The sequence below is a fragment of the Nyctibius grandis genome, chromosome 7 (genome assembly GCF_013368605.1).
Source record: "Nyctibius grandis isolate bNycGra1 chromosome 7, bNycGra1.pri, whole genome shotgun sequence".
In the NCBI taxonomy this organism is placed as follows: domain Eukaryota; kingdom Metazoa; phylum Chordata; class Aves; order Nyctibiiformes; family Nyctibiidae; genus Nyctibius; species Nyctibius grandis.
The window spans coordinates 14352269-14371566 of record NC_090664.1 but is presented as its reverse complement, the minus strand read 5'-3'; the positions used below and the strand labels follow the sequence as shown (position 1 = coordinate 14371566).

The following is a 19298-nucleotide window of genomic DNA, read 5'->3' as shown; positions in this document are numbered from 1 at the left end:
CGGCGGCAGCCGGGCTGCAGGGGCAGCGGCGGTGCCTGCTGCGCCCAGGTGAGCTGCACCGCCCCGGGCCGCCCGCCGCCCCCGCTGCCCGGTGAGGCACCGGACGGGACCGTAGCGGGTGGCCCTGGGGCTCCCCGGGTGGCAGGTGCAGCCCCCCGAGGCGAGCTTGGCGACCTTAGAGCCCGCGCAGAAATGTCATGATGGCTTGCAGGGAGCGGGTACTGGGCACTCTGTGTGTGTGTGGTATGCCTGAGCTCTGCAAACTGCAGACTCTTCTCTTGCCTTTCTGGCGATCTACACGTCCAGAATTTCCCTCTCCAAAAATTTGGAAAATGTCTCTGTTGTGCCACCAGGATTTTTTCTTTCCTTCTTGGCTTCTGCCTTCAAAAATTAGAAGGTTTTAGAATATCTGTTAGAAAATTGCGAAGTGGTTCAGGCTGCAGCTTATCACCCAGTCTTTCTGAATGTCCCTAGACAGCAGAAATGGTGTGATTACTGAATAAAAACAGCCAAATAACTTGAAAAGCATGAATAAACTAACTACTTAAAGAGTCAGAATGAAAACCAGGCAAACAACATTTAGTGCTCCTTTCAAATAAGTGAACGCAGAGGTATTTACGTATATGTGAAAATGACAAAATAAGCTAATGCTTTTGAGTTGATTGTGATTATTTAAAAAATAATAACAGTGAGAATATGTTACAGATTTGGTAAGGGAAGGAAAATGAGTACTTTTAGAGCCGAAAACTCTGACTAGGACAGCGTTTTCTGAATGCTGACAAATAACTGGTAACAATTTCTTCTTGTGGTAATCTGTCTAATACTTTGTACATCTAAATTGCAAGGTGTGCGTCACGCCCTACTGAATCAGCGATAGCTTGAAGGCTTTGATATAGAGCACCACAGTGTTCGCATAGCTTACCCGTTGATATTATTCTTAGTAATTTAATTAAAAAGGACAGGCACACAATGGGCTTCTAGTTTGATTTAGAGGGAAAGAAAGTATTTAAGCTGTAGAATGAACTAATTTGCAAAGCCTTTGCTGTGTTCAGAGTCTAATTTTCTATTTTAGTTTCTAAATAGTAATCTTGCTTGGAATTAAAGATAACAGTGTGATTGCTTAGCTGATTCTGCAGCCCTCACCTGTGCAAGTTGCTGTGGGTTTCTATGTGATTACTCCTACAGGTAATGTTCTGATGGCTCAAGATAGCAGGATTCGGCCCATTGTCAGAGAGTTCCGGTATACGGCAGTATGTGGGGGTATGCCTGTTGCCACTAATGAGAGGTCTTTGACTTTGGTAGGAGAAGAACTTGGTGTTAGGTCCAGATCTCTCACATTTTTTCAGCTATTGCTGATTGGGTCACTGAAGTCCTGATCTTGGTTTCTCTGAGGTCTACTGTAAAAATTGCACCAACTTCCATCCAACTAAGATGGGCTTCTCTGGGTGATTGTTGTTTTCCATTGCCTTAGCGTGAGTTGAAGCTGCTCAGCATCTTGGAGATCAGGGCCTCAGCAAATGAGAACGAGGGTTGTATCTGCAACTATCAAGAATCAATGTGTTTTGTCTCAAATAAGAGATTAATCAAAAAAGGAGTATCGTTTAATAGGCATTTATGTTTGTGCTCTGGATCCAGCCCTGTGCTAGTGAAGTCCATGAGAGCTTTGCCACAGATAAACAAAATAGCAAGACTTTTAAGGATACATTTGTGATTTCTCTCTTCCATGCCCTTTACAGGCTCCATACTTCAAATCTTTTGGGAGGTAGGAATCTTTTCATGCTCACACTGGAGCCCTGTTAGAAACAGAGTAACTTCAGAGCAAACACATCATCCCTCAGCTCAAGAATAACCTCCAAGCAGTAGAACTGAAATGGATAAAATTCAGCCTTACTCAGAAGTGCAAACCTGGGTGTCTAAATCCAGAGAAAATGTGTTGCTTTATTACAAAATCACCTTTAGATGTTCAGTTAAATAATAAGGCACTTCTGAATTTTGCTTTTAAGGATATTTCCTGTGACTTCACTAGGAATATTTATGAGAGTAACACATAGGGTGTGTGGCGCTCTGTCAGGAAGATTTTAAACTTTTTAATGAAATGGCTAATGTAAGCAAGCAGGAAAATGTGTAGAAATACTTATTGTTACCATTTCAGTTGATTAGAAGATGGACTAAGGAAGGTACTTTTTCTGAGCACAGGATATTGCATCTGCAGTCACTTATAGGATTTACATGTAACTACTGTCCTTGTTGTCACCTGCATGTGTGGTTTTTCGATCAACCCTCATGTGAGAATGCAGATTAAATCAGTGTTCTGTGGCCAGCAAAATAATCTTTATAGTTTTGCTTCATCCAGTAAAATTTATTAGTAAATATACAGAAAACTCTTATGGAGCTATGAAATTTAGAAACTTATAATAAAGCTAAAAAGAACCTTATTTTAAAACGATGGTATTCTGAGCCAAGAATAAATTGAGTTTAAGGAATATGTAGCATTTACCTTGGCTTGTTTGGCCAAGCCTTTTAAAATATTATTTTATTTACTAAAGGTAAACTCCATAAAGTGCAGATTTGGTAGAACACCTCAGTGCTGACATGAATCGAATATCAATAAGTCTACAGAAACTACAAACAATAATGATATAGGAATTTCTCAGCACATTCAAGAAGTATTTTTAAATGGATTATAGCCTGTAAATACATGCATGGACGAAGTGTACCTTCTGCTCTTAAATCCTATGTGCTATGGGTGAAGTAGCATCAAATTTAGAGTTGTTCTTTTCTGGTGAATTTAAATCTCTGCTTCTGGTTTTCATCCAGCACTTTTCATAAAGTTGTTTATCTGCTTCCGTCATTCTGGTGCAGTTAGTCTGGATGTACAACGGATATGGGAGAAAAAGCAGTATGATGTGGTATCGGTTTTACTTGCTGCTTCATCTGAGCTCATGGTTTAGATAAACACTTGCCAAACCCACTGTGGAGGAGGATCTCATTATTTCACGATTAAAGATGTACGCTCCTCTTCATGAAGATTTCTGTGGGTAATTGGTGTCTGTGTCCATACTTGCCATTGATGACTTGCACTGCTTACCCCTATAGACTAAGCAGCATTTGTAGTTGGCACTGGCTTGTTTTACACGGAGACTTAGTTTGAACTTTGAAGAATAAACACAATGCTTACTGCTACTGAACAAGAAAGTAACTTTTATTCCTCTCCTCTTGGGTATTTAAATGCTCTATTGAGAACCTTCAGCAAGCAGATTTTTTTAAAAAAAATAGCTTCTTTCCTCACTGACTTCAACACTGGACATGGGAAAAGCCTCTTACCGTAAGGACCAGCACAGCTTATGAGTTCTGCTTTCCATCATCAAGGAAAAGGCAATGGTAGTCAAATTAAAATGGGGTCTCTCTCTGTGGAAGGTACGAACTTTTATAGGAATGGAAAAAGAGAGAGAGAAATGGGAACAAATGAAGGCAGCCATATGGCCTCAAAACAGGGGAAAAGTAAAAGACAGCAAGGAGAAAGGTAGTGGCTGAACTGGGCAGTTTGACTTTCACAAAGGAGGGAGGGGGGTCTGTGGGGTTGCGCCATAGCCCTCTGGCTCGGTTCCCTCCTGTGCCATGGGCTTGCTGTGGGACTTTGGAAAAGATATTTTGGTTGATTTCAGTGGGACTAGAAGCCTTGCTGAGGGATTGGACTTGGCTTTTTGTGTCTTAACTCCACAGATAGAAAGGAGATAAAAATGCCTCTCGGGTAAATGGGGCTGGTAAAGGCCTTTTCAGAGATACATTGAGCTGGATAATTGGAATTTTTACTTAAACAGAGATGAAAATTAGCACTACAGATCTTGATGTACTTGATCAAGGTTTACCTCTGCTTTTCAGGGTCAGTTCAACTAGCTAGTGTGTGTTTAAAATGAATTTTGTTCTACACTAATAACAGTTTTATAAAGCTGCTAACTTACCCTTTGAGAAAAGGAAAAAAAGTTGATCTCTGCCTGCCAAATAGTACTATAAAGATATGATAACAAGAAAAAGTGAAAGGTGATAGAGTGATAGCACATAAATGGAATGCTACTCTGCCTTGGAAGCAGGAAAGCAAATGGAGATTATTTAATTGTTTGAGGAACAATAAATGAGAAGTCTAGTTATAAAGTGTCAGTAAAGGAGAGACAAGCAGAATAAAAAGAAAGTTGGGAAAGGGAGACAATGCATAAAGAAATTAGAAGGTGGACAGGAAGGGATCAAAGGAGCAGGGAATGGATTTAAAATTTCTGTGGAGTTTTCAGTTGGAAAATATTATCTGTATAACCCCATATATTGCAGTGCTTACATAACAACCTGTATTTTACTCAAATTGTGGATGTCTGACACAGAGGGCTCTCCTGGGGGATCACTTCATGTTCATGCTTCATCCTTTGGATGCACAACCTCAGTAAACAGGGCATGTGTTTTTAAAGGTGGCATGCCTCAGTGACAGGCTGTCTTAAGAGGTGGGCTTTGTAGATATTGTTAGTTTTAATGAAGTTACCTCTTCCTCCAACAAATAATAGCATTGATTTTGAAGGGAGTATTTTTTTGCAGTTTACCAAAACTGTGTTACATACTTTTGCAACTGTACTAACTAAAGATATTTTGTATGTAAAGATTGTTGTGAGTATTCAGCATTACATTAGAGTGCTTGAACGACTGAGTATTTAATATCACAGAATCACAGAATCACCCTGTCGACTAGACCATGGCACTAAGTACTGGGAGTTAGTGGGACACACGAAAAGCATATGAGGGTTGTTTCCCTCATCTAGATTGCAAATGTGTATTGCTTTGGCAGAATTTGCTTCATGCAAAGTATTTTTGTAATGCTTACAAAGTATACATTTATTATGTGCATGTGAATAATTTGCAGCAAAAGGGTGAAGCCTTTGGACATTCAAATGAATCTACGCTGTTTTCTATTGTAAAGGCATTATAATTAAAAAGAAACAAAAGCACTGGGTGTACAGTGTTCAGTTCATGAAAGTACTCCTCCTTTAAGAACAGAAGCAAGTACTTCTTCCTCTTAGAAGAGGAACTGCAACAAAAATTTTATATGAAGTTGCATGCTAGGTCACATGTGGTTAAGCAAGCAATGGTGGTTATGTATCTTATTGATGAAACTTCAGCTTACGAACATTAAAACCAAAATACGTTTAAGCTACTGGTGTTTTAATTCTTTACTTTTTTACCCATTATTTATTTTGTGTTGGCTAATGAAAATTGACACAATCTGTTTAGACTAACATTTAAATTATTTTCATTTGTAATTCTTCATGTAGCTGTATTTGTGTACTGTTTTCAATACACTCTTACCTTGAAAAAAAACCACCAAAAAACCTTTTCATACACTTCTAAAAACAGATTCTGTAATGCTTTTTTAGTCTGAAGTTTTATTTTGAAATGGTGATGTTCTGTTACACTTTCCTCCATCTAGGCAAAAATAGTAGTTACCAAGAACAAAAATCTTGAATCAATATGTGCAAATTCAGAGTTCCAGAAGAGGGGAAAATGCTCAAAGGCAGGAGAGTATTCACAAGACTGGGAATCAGTAAATCCAGGGGTCAGTCTTTATAGCAAGTCTGGCTAGGGTTTGTTTTTTTTTTCCCCTAGGTGTACTGCAAATAATCTTTAAAATTTATCTTGATTCCTCTGTATTATTAAACATAATTTATTGTTATTAGTGTCAAAACAAAGAATGACCTTTTGTTCTTTTCTCCTGAAATTAAGTTAACAGAGTACAACTGCCATCGCAACCTTCAAATACTGTGATAGGGTTTCTAAACATCCTTTTTGCCCTTGTTTTCAGCTTTGTTGACACTGGGTCGTTGAGATGAGAATTGGTGTCTTTTGAACAGTCTATTTTTAACAAAGTTTATAATAGAGTATTACTGTTCATGAATACACAGAGGTCCCAATCTGCACTAAAAAGCACTAAAAGGGAAGGCGTATATCAGAGGAAAGCTGTTTTTAAGTACTCATTTTTGGATTTTGCTGCGCTCTGGGTGTGCCTGGTCCTGTTCTGTAGATAAGAGTGTTGATCTTCACACTGCTGCTGCAAGGATAGCTCCTCTTTTCGAAAGCTGAAACATTCCAAACCGTTTCAAAGAAAATGGTCTAAATCACATTATAAAATGGGATATGAATGGGAAATTGTTGTTTTATAGGATCTTCAGCCTGAGAGTGAAACAACTCCTAGAACATCAGACCACAGTATTTCTCAGACCTTCAGTTGTCACTTCTCGCACACTGCAAATAACTGAAGCACACCAGTTCAACTAGAATAAGAACATCTCAGCCTCGACTTAAAAGCAGCACATGGATGACAGCAAGAAATGGCTGTCTTTTCCCTGTAAGTACGTATTGAGGCTGCAAAGCTGAGATGTCATGTCCCTACAGACCAGATTTCTGATCCCATTCTTGGTTTTAAGCAGACTGTTGTCATTGAAGGGTTAATAATTTCTGTTAAGAAAATGTATTGGTCATGCTCTGTTTCCAGAATCTTTCACAGTTTTTGCCCTTTGACGGAAGACATTGTATATGTATTCTCCTCACTGTTTTCATCAATTACATGGTATGCTTATTGGCAGCTCTCATGCATAAATACTTATTTTGCTAGAGTAGGAGATGACAGGATTTAGACATGTAAGAAACCTAAATCTTTGGCTCAGAAAAAATTCCTGATGGATACAAATGGTATTTCAATAACTTTCGATCCAAAAACTTTTCTTGCAGAGCGACATGACTGTTCTTCTTGCCAGTCACGGCAGGTGCTCCATCTGTACAAATACTGCCTAATTTGAACCAGTCAAGCTTAACGGTTTTTTTCCCACTATCTGCCACGTTTTCAACAAATTTTCTCAGTTCTTTAAACAAGTGTGAGGCAGCAGTGTGGAACAAAATGGACAGAGGCCAAGCAATTCCTTAATTATAGCAGGTTTTTTTTAACACATTGAACAACAACAGTCAACTGTGCAGTGTCAGTAGCATTGCAATTTCCCTTGGCTGTGAGAAAAAAAAATGTTTGCCTGAATCTGTTAAAAATTGAATGCGTGCTGTTGTATTGTCTAATATCATCTCAGCCCTTCTCATTGTCATGCTGCATGAACAACTATGAGTGTATCAGCTGTGTGCTGTTTTTTTGATCTGGTTTGTGCAGCAATAATTGATGTACCCTCTCGCACTCTGTTGTCTGAGAATGGCTCTTTCTCGCAAGCTCGCCATAGGGATATTTGCTCTTACACCTTTGCCACCAATTTCTGTTCACCAATGTGTTTTTAGTTTTTACATACAAAAAGCTATCATGCTGAGTATCTTTCTTGATATGAAATCAGACTGCAGATCAGATCCAATAAAAGATAATTTCAGGATGAGTTTGTGTAAAAATACCATTACAATTTGGACTTTCTATATAGTTGTATCACTGCCCCACAAACATACTTCTACAGACTCTGTCCCTTCTCCAAAGAACTTAGCCTTCCCTGAGAGAAACTCGCTCCATGCAGTGTCAGCTCCATGCGCTGTCATCTTAGTGTTTTTTTTCACTGTGGCATGCATGACTTGGCAAGCAATACTTCGATGATAAGTGAATTGCTTTAAAAAGTTCATGGATGTTTGATTTAGCTGGGGTATCTTTAGAAAGTCATGAGGTAAATGAGGAGGCTGCAGGTTGCACAGGTCCTTTCTTTTCCTCTTACTGTAGAATTGCAGAGCAGGTAAGCTCTGGCTTTCTGTGGGCTCCCCAAAAGGAGTCTTGCTGACTGGAGTTACTCTGTCTCCGTTCGTTGTTGTTTTAATGAGGCAATTTTAATCACGTGGGCTAAAACTGCTAGGTTTAAATTCTGGTTCTAGAAGCTGCGTATTGCAGCTTTCAGTCCTGAGTAATTACTTGGGATTCTGCAAGGGGAGACTAAAATACTATTGGGCCCACAGAATAGTGCTCCATTAACGCAAAGCAATGGGGAATGAGGGGCTGATTCTGTGACCCCATGTTCTTCGCTACTCCAAGTAGCCTTCTTGATTTCCTATGCATCCATAGTTTCCTCAATTTTATTTGTTTTTAAAAGAATATTATTATTATTACCTTTCTTCTAAAAATATTTGAGGCAAGTGGTTAAAAAGACTGTTGAATTTAATAAATACCTGTTATGTAGTAGAAATGACATTTTTGTGAGTGCAGATGTGATGTGTGTATGCAGGAGCTAATGGAGCTCTGAAAGCATTTGGTCTCAGCCCTTCCGATGTTGTTTCATTTTGGAGCAGTCAGTTACAGGTAAAGGGCACTGACAGGGTGACTTTTTAGTGACTTAAATACCACAGCTGCCAGAGAAAGATTTAGTTTCTAAGAATCAGCTATCAGGGAAGTGCACTTCACTATTGCCATCTAGAAAAAAAAACATGTTTGTTTTTAATTACAGGTACTGAGCTTGCTGTGGTCAGTTGGTGTGAGTAGATATAGGCTCACTGTGGAGGTGGAAAGTTCATGGTAGTGAAAATTGGAGATTGGTGAGAGGTGAACTTCTTGCTAACACTGACACTGTACTGAGGTTTACTGTTTTCACCCATATACCTGACTGTTCTTGGATTTACCTAGCAGCATCTTGGATAGAAGGGTTGCTCCTGGAAATAGTTCCCTTTCAGTCTGAGAAATTAGCTATAAACTTTGTCCCTTATGCATTATAACTTAGACGAGATGCTTGTATTTGACAACTTAATAATTGTACCTAAGCTGCCTTTAAAAATATTTTGCACTTGGATTTTATTAGTCTTGAATATATTATTTTTTCAAAAGAATTTTTATAGTTCTTACTAAATAAAGAATGAACCTGGAAAAAAGGAAATAAAAAACGAATTCTCTGTGTCTTCTCTTCCAAAACAAATTCAATATAAAAAAGAAGTGTAATTATATTATCTTGTCATCATTTTCACACCAGAATGGGGAAAAAAAAGCCCCAAACCCCATCTGTCTAAACCTTTTGAAACCTACTTCTTGTGCCATAGCCTGTACTTTTTCAGATTAGAGAGGAACACTCTATTCTGCAGATGCGATAAGGAGAATATTGCTATTCAACGACACTGATAACAGGCAAAGAAAACACCAGGCTGAAAGTCAGGTGCCCTGCTGCCCTACAGCAGTGGTGGTGCTGGCACTCGATGTCAGTGTTGTAGAAGTGAGCGGCTATTTGCAGGCTCCCTGTGATCCTCATCGCCATGAGGGCAGGGTGTGCCTGCGATCACGTCGGACCATGGCTTTGGGGAACACCTCTTTACTTCAGGGGCTCTGGGACATTGTAAAGTTCACCTTGCATACTTACGCTGTGTTGTAGTTCCCTTGCTGGTGAAAGCCTTTGCTTTTTCATTAGGGGTTTGACCCTGGGTTCATTTGAAAGGGGAACTTGATTTCCTTGCCCATGCAGAAAAAAAATGACCACCACCAAAACCCCAAACCAACCAAACAGAAGTGACAGATTCTGTCAGCAATAATTCGTCAGATATGACAGGGTTGGTGTTCCTCAGTTTGGGCTTGCATTTGTAGGGCTTGGGGGCGGCATGAGAGGGAAGTGCTGACTATGAAGAGCTGGCAGGGATGTACCAGACAAAATATCTGTGTAAGAAGGCTCATCTGAAGAGATGAAGGGCAGAAAGATCAGGACACGCTGGAACATTTCCTGTAAGATTTGTACCTCTGGTGAGAGGTAAAAGATAAAACATCCTGCTAATGCTAAAGCATATCCTTGCTAAGACTGCAATTACTTTCTTGGCAGCCGTGATAGAGGCATTTTCCTGGGCCCAGAGAAAACGGGCATTTTGGGTGTGCACAGGACATGGGGATTTGTCAGGGCTGGAACAGAATAGCTAGCAGAATCACAACCCTGAACTTCAGGAGGGCCAACTTTGGCCTTTTCAAGCAATTGCTAGGGGAAATCCCATGGGACAGGGTACTAGAAGGTAAGGGGGCTCAAGATAGTTGGTTAGCATTCAAGGACTGCTTCTTCCGAGCTCAAGATCAGAGCATCCCAACAGGTAGGAAGTCAAGGAAGGGTACCAGGAGACCTACATGGTTGAAACTCAAGTGGAAGAAGAGGGTGTACAGATCGTGGAAGGAGGGGCTGGCCACTTGGGAGGAATATAAGTCTGTTGTCAGAGGATGTAGGGAGGCAACTAGGAAAGCTAAGGCCTCCTTGGAATTAAACCTTGCAAGAGAGGTCAAGGACAACAGAAAGGGCTTCTTCAAATACATTGCAGGTAAAGCCAACACTAGAGGCAATGTAGGCCCACTGATGAATGAGGTGGGGGTCCTGGAGACAGAGGATAAAAAGAAGGCGGAGTTACTGAATGCCGCCTTTGCCTCTGTCTATACTGTTGGAGGCTGTCCTGAGGAGCCCCGGACCCCTGAGGCCTCAGAAGAAGTCAGGATAGAGGAGGAATCTGTCTTGGTTGATGAGGGCTGGGTCAGGGACCAATTAAGCAACCTGGACGTCCATAAATCCATGGGCCCTGATGGGATGCACCTGCGGGTGCTGAGGGAGCTGGCGGAAGTCATTGCTAGGCCACTCTCCATCATCTTTGCTAAGTCGTGGGCAACGGGAGAGGTGCCTGAGGACTGGAGGAAAGCGAATGTCACTCCAGTCTTCAAAAAGGGCAAGAAGGAGGACCCGGGTAACTATAGACTGGTCAGCCTCACCTCCATCCCTGGAAAGGTGATGGAGCAACTTGTTCTTGGTGCTGTCTCTAGACACATCAAGGATAGGGGGATCATTAGGGGCACTCAGCATGGCTTCACCAAGGGGAAGTCATGCTCAACCAACTTGATAGCCTTTTATGAGGACGTAACCCGGTGGATAGATGATGGTAAAGCTGTGGATGTGGTCTATCTCGATTTCAGTAAAGCATTCGACACGGTCTCCCACAGCATCCTCGCAGCTAAACTGAGGAAGTGTGGTCTGGATGATCGGGTAGTGAGGTGGATTGTGAACTGGCTGAAGGAAAGAAGCCAGAGAGTAGTGGTCAGTGGGACAGAGTCCAGTTGGAGGTCTGTGTCTAGCGGAGTCCCGCAAGGGTCGATACTGGGACCAGTTCTATTCAATATATTCATTAATGACTTGGATGAGGGAATAGAGTGCACTGTCAGCAAGTTCGCTGATGACACAAAACTGGGAGGAGTGGCTGACGCGCCGGAAGGCTGCGCAGCCATTCAGAGGGACCTGGACAGGCTGGAGAGTTGGGCGGGGAGAAATTTAATGAAATATAACAAGGGCAAGTGTAGAGTCCTGCATCTGGGCAAGAACAACCCCATGTACCAGTACAAGTTGGGGGCAGACCTGTTGGAGAGCAGCGTAGGGGAAAGGGACCTGGGGGTCCTAGTGGACAGCAGGATGACCATGAGCCAGCAGTGTGCCCTTGTGGCCAAGAAGGCCAATGGCATCCTGGGGTGGATTAGAAGGGGTGTGGTCAGCAGGTCAAGAGAGGTTCTCCTCCCCCTCTACTCTGCCCTGGTGAGGCCGCATCTGGAGTATTGTGTCCAGTTCTGGGCCCCTCAGTTCAAGAAGGACAGGGAACTGCTAGAGAGAGTCCAGCGCAGAGCCACGAAGATGATTAAGGGAGTGGAACATCTCCCTTATGAGGAGAGGCTGAGGGAGCTGGGTCTCTTTAGCTTGGAGAAGAGGAGACTGAGGGGTGACCTCATTAATGTTTATAAAGATGTAAAGGGCAAGTGTCAAGAGGATGGAGCCAGGCTCTTCTCAGTGACATCCCTTGACAGGACAAGGGGCAATGGGTGCAATCTGGAACACAGAAGGTTCCACTTAAATTTGAGGAAAAACTTCTTTACGGTGAGGGTGACCGAACACTGGAACAGGCTGCCCAGAGAGGTTGTGGAGTCTCCTTCTCTGGAGACATTCAAAACCCGCCTGGACGCGTTCCTGTGTGATATGGTCTAGGTAATCCTGCTCTGGCAGGGGGATTGGACTAGATGATCTTTCGAGGTCCCTTCCAATCCCTAACATTCTGTGATTCTGTGATTCTGTGAGACACGGATGCTGGTACGAAGGACAAGTTATGGATCTCCTAATACAGCCAGGGAAGCATCTCAGACAGGAGCTCTGTCTCTGGGCATCTACATGAAGGGCTCACAGGTGTCAGCAGTAATGGGCTTCCCTCAGAAGTCGTCATCTTGAAAGTCAGTTCAAGAGATGGGTTTTTCTACAAAAGAAGAATTCCTTTATAGGATGAGTGGCTGGTCCAGGGTGTAAGAGGAATGATGACAAATTTTCAGTACCTGCTGCTGCCAAACTTAGTTGTGCTTACTGTGTTCTAAAATATTGCCATTTGAGTTTTTAACACGAATATAGTCAGTGTGAGTCGAGGATATTTTTAATTGCCATGGTTTGTGTAAGGCCTTCAAGGTTGTGATTCAGGACTTCAGGACGTCTTCTCCAAAACCTTACTGAGAAAAAGTGCTCAATTCTTTTCCCTTAGTGAGTGGCATGTTTTAGGGGAGGGTGGGTAGGTGAGATTTCAATGTTCTCAGCAATAGGGGAGTCCTATGTGACATTTTGCAATGTGGGTTTAAAATCTCTTAACTTGCCAGCCGTTTCCTTTTTTTTTTTTTCCCCCCAGAACTTTTAAAACCTTGTTCTAATTTTTCTCTGAACCAAAGTGATGTTTAAAGAACAAAGGCCATTAGAGATGTTGGCACAACAAAGAAAGAGTTTTAGAAGATGTGAATCAGCTTAGGAGGTCTGAAATGGGAGGTGGATAGATCTTTCCTTCCTCAGGGAAAAATGGTCATTCTGAATAAGAAGGTAAGGTGTTCTCGAGTGATAGATTAGAAAAGTCTTCAAAAGGCTTAAACAAGTACAACACCTCTGCATTTCCCAATCAAGGGTGGAGAAATGTTTTATTATAGCATAACAGTGTAGCGAGTTAATAAAAAGTAAACTTTGTGTAATTTTCCTTGCAAATATTTGGATACTAAAGAGAATTGTTTACAGTCCCTAAACTTTTTACTGTTTTCTCTTTATCTTACCGTCTGTCTTCCCTTTTTGCCACTGCTGCTTTTTGAAAGTTATGTTTTCCCCTCTCTTAGAGGTGTCAGCTACACAGGGCTCTTCCCATGCACCAACTTAATGCCTTGTGTGGGCTGAGGAATACACGGAGCAGGGCAGCAAAAAACCTTCAGTGCAGGTGCCTGGAGCTGGTCCTCCCATACCCCTGCCGGAGCTGACGGATGGGTCTGCTGGGGATGGAGCTGGATTCTTATGAGGAGAAGGAGCCAGGGTTGTATAAAGGTGTTCCTGTTAGAGATTAGGTTGCTATTTGTTTTGGAAACATCAGTATTGTGGTTTTTTTTTTAGCTTGAGAATCACTCACATTTAAAGACTCCAGGTAAACCTGTATAAATCTGAGCTCACTAAAGTTGCTTTGATTAAGGTGGGTGTAAGCCATAGCAGATTTATGTCCATAATGCACATGCTGTCTCAGTTTGTGACAGACTTATGCAAAATCATAATGAAAACACCTTAAGAATGGATGTTATTCATACTGATTTGAACGCAGCATATGTCCAAATGGGAAGTGAGGTATTGTTCCTAACTTGCAATATAAAAATACTTTAAATAACTATTTCTGGGGCTTCAGTATTATCTATTGAATTCATATCTACCCTTGTCATCTGACAGGCTACTAAAACAAGATTCTGCTCAAAATGCTAGAAGTGACAGTCATACAATGAATTTCATTCCTGCTGAGCCCTGTTACGTAGTTAGTTCGGGGAGATTGGGATCTTGCTTCAGTCGTTCAAGGACAGTCCTTTGGAAGGGATTTGCAGAATTTGTAATTGTGCCCATAAATCCCCTGCTCCCCCCCTGCAAGTATGGTAAAATTTCTATTGCAAGCCTACTGTTCTGTGTTGGGGAAACAGCATTTCTGTCTCATTTTTTCACTGGTTCCCTCTTTTTCAAGCCCCAGTGGCTACATTGTGCTTGCAGTGAATTCCCTCTGCCACTGCCACAGACCATGCTTTCCTTCCACTGCAACGTTGTTATGTAGAATTGCTTCTGTCTTCTGTCAGCATTTCACCCCTTGGAGCTGGCAGGGAATAGAAGAAATCATATATACAGAGACCCAAATTCTGCCCTTAGCTGCACTTGTGAAAACCTGTGGCATTATACAATTGGCTTAGAAAGACTTAAGAAATCCTGTGAGATCCACTCCACTGAAAGTCACTCTGTAAATGTTAGACAGGGCTCTTGTTTTTGCGCTAGTACATTTTATTTTAAAGCCGTATCTGAACTGCAGTCGATGATACTGTTTCATAATGTTGAAATAGAGGGACAGATTTGGAGTGTGAGAAGTGTTGTGCTGTCAGTGGAGTTTGCTACTAGCACTGTCTTAGCTAGGTGCCGTAGCAGTGTCTGTGCTGCAAGACAGACATGCTCTGTGGGCATCTGGTTCCTGGCAGTGTTCAAACCACTGGTCACAATGTGACCATCCTTCTCTATGGCCTGATCTCTTTCGAGAAGGAACCAGGCCCATCTGCTGGCAGGGCTGGGCAGCAGAGGTGCCCAGAGTCCCGGGCCCATCTTGGTGGACACTAGTCCTGCGGCACAGCGAGTCCCAGGCAGCAGAGGACATTGTCCTTCCTGAGCCAAGAAAACTGGGTTTAGTTCTGACACATTCCTGCACCATCCAGCATGTAGCAAGCACAGGGCTGAGGAACATAAAGGAAAGGTGCTCGCACCCCCTTGGTCTCCAGGCAGTGGGGTGAAGCTCTGGGATCTGGCCCATGGTGACTGCCCTGCCATTTGTGACTGTGAAACACAGTTTACGTGGAGATATGTTGCTGTATGGAAAGACCCATATGACCTTTTTGTTTCATGTTTAATGCAGAACAATAGGAAATAATCTTCAGCCTATAGACAGATTCTGTACTGACCACAGCATCTTTGACTCCTACTGACCTCTGCGAGCATGGAGGATACTTCATACAGCTGGTCCACAAATAACCGAAGAGCTTGAACAGCTGTATAGTTCTTCTTTAAGAAAGTGTTGAGGTGATAGACATGAGCACATTGAAGTTACAGTCAAAAAGCCCTCCCCTGATCATTTACTTTTCTTCTTGGTTTCTGTGCATTGTGATCCTGCTGAGACAAGAAAGCAAGTTATGAGAAGTGAGGAAGTAAAGCAGAAGATATGATGAGATGTATTATACACACCTCCAGTATTGTCGTTAGACATTTTAACCTGCTTCTATTTTTTGGTAAATTTTCAAAACGAAGAGTGTTGTGTATTTTTTTCCAGACTGACTGGAAATTTTACCATTGCTTAATGTAGAAAGGGAGTTGGAAATATCAAAATTACATGTGAATTATTTATGTGTCCAATTTGCTGTTGTGAATGGAGGAGCAAGGATCTTAAAAGCTGTTAATTACTATGAATTTTATTGTACTGATTATGGTTGTAGCTTCAGGCCGCGTAGGCTCTGGGGGGTAACCTGATGCTGTGCAGTCTAAGAACTTCTGGGAGGGAGGAGGGAATGTGCCGAAATGCTCACTACTGAGCAGTGAGGTTACATCTAGATGTTTTGTCATGGTACCAGAGAGGAGTGCTGTTTTTCCTTCAAGGCCTGAAGATGAACGTCTTTATGTTTCTTCTGGTATGTCCAGAACAGGAAAAAGAGTAGAACAAAAGTTACGATGCTGTAGTATAGCATCTTCACATTTTTTATTCTGTGATTTCTATATTCAAGGAATTTCCTAGCAAGAATAGAAACATCTGCAATAACAACTCCTATTTATGTTAATCTTTTGCACTCAGTGTGCAGTCTGAAATAATTGCAATGAATGCACCCTCTGCTCCAAATACTCACAACTCGCATTTATTTCAGGCTTCTTTGCCTCAGAAGTCTGAGAACATAATCCCTCATTCTGCTCTGCTTCATCTCCTTTGCACGAATTTATCCAGCGGTACCTTTTGTGAGCTTCATTAACAATGGTCATGCCATAATAAATTACATAAATTGAGAAGTTTTTAATTAAATAAGTTAACAAAAAAAAACAAAGCATAATAAATTTAAATAGGTAACATTTTCCTGTAATAAATTTTCACACTAGGTGTGTAATGAAGTAGGCTGGGGTAAAATCAATAATCTGAAGTTTTTTAGCCTTCATAGCTTTACTAATTTAATCTGCAAAAAGATTTTTCTTTTTTTTTAATATTTTTAAAAAATCACGTGTCATACATACCTTGTTGTGCAAAGGATTATGCAAACTTAGCACAAAAATAGTAGTTACTGAAAAAGACATGACTAAGAGTATGTTTGACCCTATGAAGACACGTCTTCCAGTCTTTTCTCCTCAGTTTCTTTTAGAGCTGCTCACCCAAGTCAGGGTCATTTTCTCCAGCTTGGCAGTGGCCCTTCAGCTCCATTCATTTTTTTGGTGCTGGGCAGAATTGAGGGGTATTTTTGGTTGAATTGGCCAATGTATATGGTATAAAGAGCACATTCAGAGCCGAGTCTCCATGCTGGTGCTGTGTTCATTTAGCTGGGCTGCTTGCCCAGGCATGTGGGAAGGAAAAGTAAGATCAGCCTTGGCCCACATGTGCAATGCCACGGAGCGGCTCCTCAGGTGTCCTCTGCCACTACCAGGACCTGCTTTTGCTTTCTCTTTCCTGCACTCGCATCCAGATTAAGATTGCTGTGCAATCTCCTGCTTCCTAACCTCTTACACGGCTCAGCCAGGCTGCTTTCACTTGGGCAACATTCCCATCTAAGGGATCTGGTACAAAAAAGGAGAGCTTTGGTTTTCCTTTATGTCCAGGATATGAAGCTTTGTGACAGTGAATGATGCTCTGATTTTTGATGGCAAGACCATGAAGGGATTGAACAAAAAACAGTCAGAGAGGACACAGAAAGGGAATCTTTAAAATTACGAATATTGGTTTGTGTTTTTCCCCAGACATCTCTGCAGAGTCACAGAGAACAGTGCAAAGGGAGTATGCTGGTACATTACATTCACTGTTTTGCTTTGGTGATGCATAGAGTCAGAATAATGTTTTGTAATTGTCTTTCACAAGTGCAAATGACTGTGTATTGAAGGCTATGAAGAATAATTGCCAGTATTTATTATCTCTGTGAAGCATCCTTTCCTTTTGATATTTTAATTTAGGACTGATTTAGAGAGGCAAGATTGATGTCAGCAACACCAGTTTATGGTTTGGGGTGGGTTTCTCTTTTTGGGGTCTGCTCCCATTATTCTATGTACCATCAAACTCTGAAACCAGGGAATAAGATTTTTGGACATTCTGTGAAAAAAACATAGCACCGGGTCATTTGGTTTGTGTGTACATACAATTGGGGTTGCAGGGCGAGAAAAAGATGTATGATGAGGGAGATAAGGGAAAGACAGAGATGCTGGGTCAGATTGTGACAATGCTGCCTGTGGTGGCATTGACAGTGCTGTGTCTCTATCCCCTCCTAGTCAGCTGTCCCCTCATCTCAGGTCACTGTAGGGGTAGCTCGGTATTGTGGGAAATAGAAAAAAAGGGTCTGTTGCATTTTAATACTGGCTTTGCCAATAATTCTTCTGCTTTCTGCAACGTATATGTAATATTTAACCAGGTGAGGTCTGTTGTGAAGATGAAATGGCAGCTTATCTGAGACGGTGTATAACTCCTAAAATTCACCAGAAAGGTCACAAACCTGTGAGCAGATGGATCTCGTACAGTTCTCTGACTCACAGACTACAATTAATTGTCCACCAGAAGACATTATAACGCATTTCAGTATATCCAGATATCCTCTCTCTCTCTGTCTGTGCCTTTTTACATCAAAAGAGAAGCAGCTGTAATTCGAGAAGGTAAGAGGGCATAAAGTTTATATAGCAGAAGCACATCTATCTTACAGAAAATGTCCCACTTAAATTTTAGAGTTCTACTTGAACAATTGCCAGACAGCACTCCTAGACTTGTAGAGTATCATCAGAAATCATTGCTGTAGTCCCTTGCAAAATTTGAGATAACTTGTAGCATGGGTGGTAGTCTGGTGGTAAAGAAGAGGGACACACAGGTCCAGAAAGCAAAGCTGAGTTAAAAGAGTTAATGGGAACACAAAAGTAGGGGGAAAAACTAACGCACAGAAAAAGAGGGGGCAAATTAGTCAAGAAAAGACAGGAATTAAAATACAAAGTGTTGGCTGAGAAAAGCAGCTCACTAGTAGTCACTTGCTAGGATGAGAACATAGTACGTTCAAGAAGACACTGAAGTGAACCTTCCCCCAGACGTCTGGGAATATCCCATGTGAAGGACCTTGGGGTGAGTGGGAAGAATCTCTCTTAAAGTGATACAATTTAGATGGCTGAGGCAGAGAAATGTTTTAGTTGTATCTGGAAAATAAGATATTAGAAATTAAGGTCTTGATGACAGGAGTGTGTCAAATTAATGCATTATGTATTTTTTGAATTATACAATGTGTCATAAGCCAATTTCGTTCCAGGGGAAATGTGACATCTTCTCCCCTGTGACTGAGGTTTCCAAAGGGCTGAAAAGCAAGGAAAATGTAAAGCAAAAAGAGAAATTTTCGAATGGAGAAGACAGGCATCGACTGTGCTATTTAAACTGTATAAATCAGTGGTGGTGTATCCTACCTCTCAACCCCTTCTGATAGTTCTGTATGTTTAGGCTGCTAAATCTGTTTTCCATTTTCGGTCTGTTTCAGGACAATAGATTTTACCTCAACCTGTAAAGCCAGTCATATCCTTTTACATAGCAGTGACTTCCCAGAGAGCAGAAACATAAATCTACGCTGTTGCCGTGAGGTACATGCTGTGCCTCACAGCAGATCTGTTTTTTAACTCACAAGAATGTGTGCAAGAGGATTTTGCTGGGCTGCTGAAAATATTTGAGCTGCAGTTTTACATACTGAATTCTTGTTTCTTCGACTTCCAGAATCTGATAGTTTAGAAATGAAATGTACAGTTAACATCTGCAATCTGAAATGGTCTTCCTTTTGAGAAAAATATTGTTTCTGTTATTCCTGTTGGGGAAGAAGAGCTATCTTTTCCAAGACATTCAGTATAGGTATGAAAATGTTCAAAGAGCTGACAATTAATAATTATTATTCACTGCTGCTGCTGCTTTGCTTCTAGTACAGTGAACATATTTTTGGAGTAGAATTAAATCCAAGTCTCTCCAGGGGCTATTGGTATTTTGCTAATGCTAAATTAAAGCGTGCCATGTGCTGTGCACTGGGGGTGGTCAGTAGTGGCTTG

At 41.5% G+C, this 19298-nt stretch overlaps 1 protein-coding gene across 3 annotated transcripts in view; it reads left to right on the top strand.

Moving 5' to 3' along the window:
• LRRC3B (leucine rich repeat containing 3B) overlaps positions 1 to 19298 on the top strand; it is a 47234-nt gene that overhangs the window by 839 nt on the left and 27097 nt on the right. Inside the window, exon 2 of one of the 3 annotated variants that reach the window (XM_068405141.1) lies at positions 6198 to 6382. The exons of 1 other annotated variant lie outside the window; for it this stretch is intronic. The gene's annotated coding sequence lies outside the window, so the exon portion shown is untranslated. Of the gene's footprint in view, position 1; positions 49 to 6197; positions 6383 to 19298 lie in introns of those variants that run through there. One more of the 3 variants, XM_068405142.1, reaches the window with a different exon arrangement.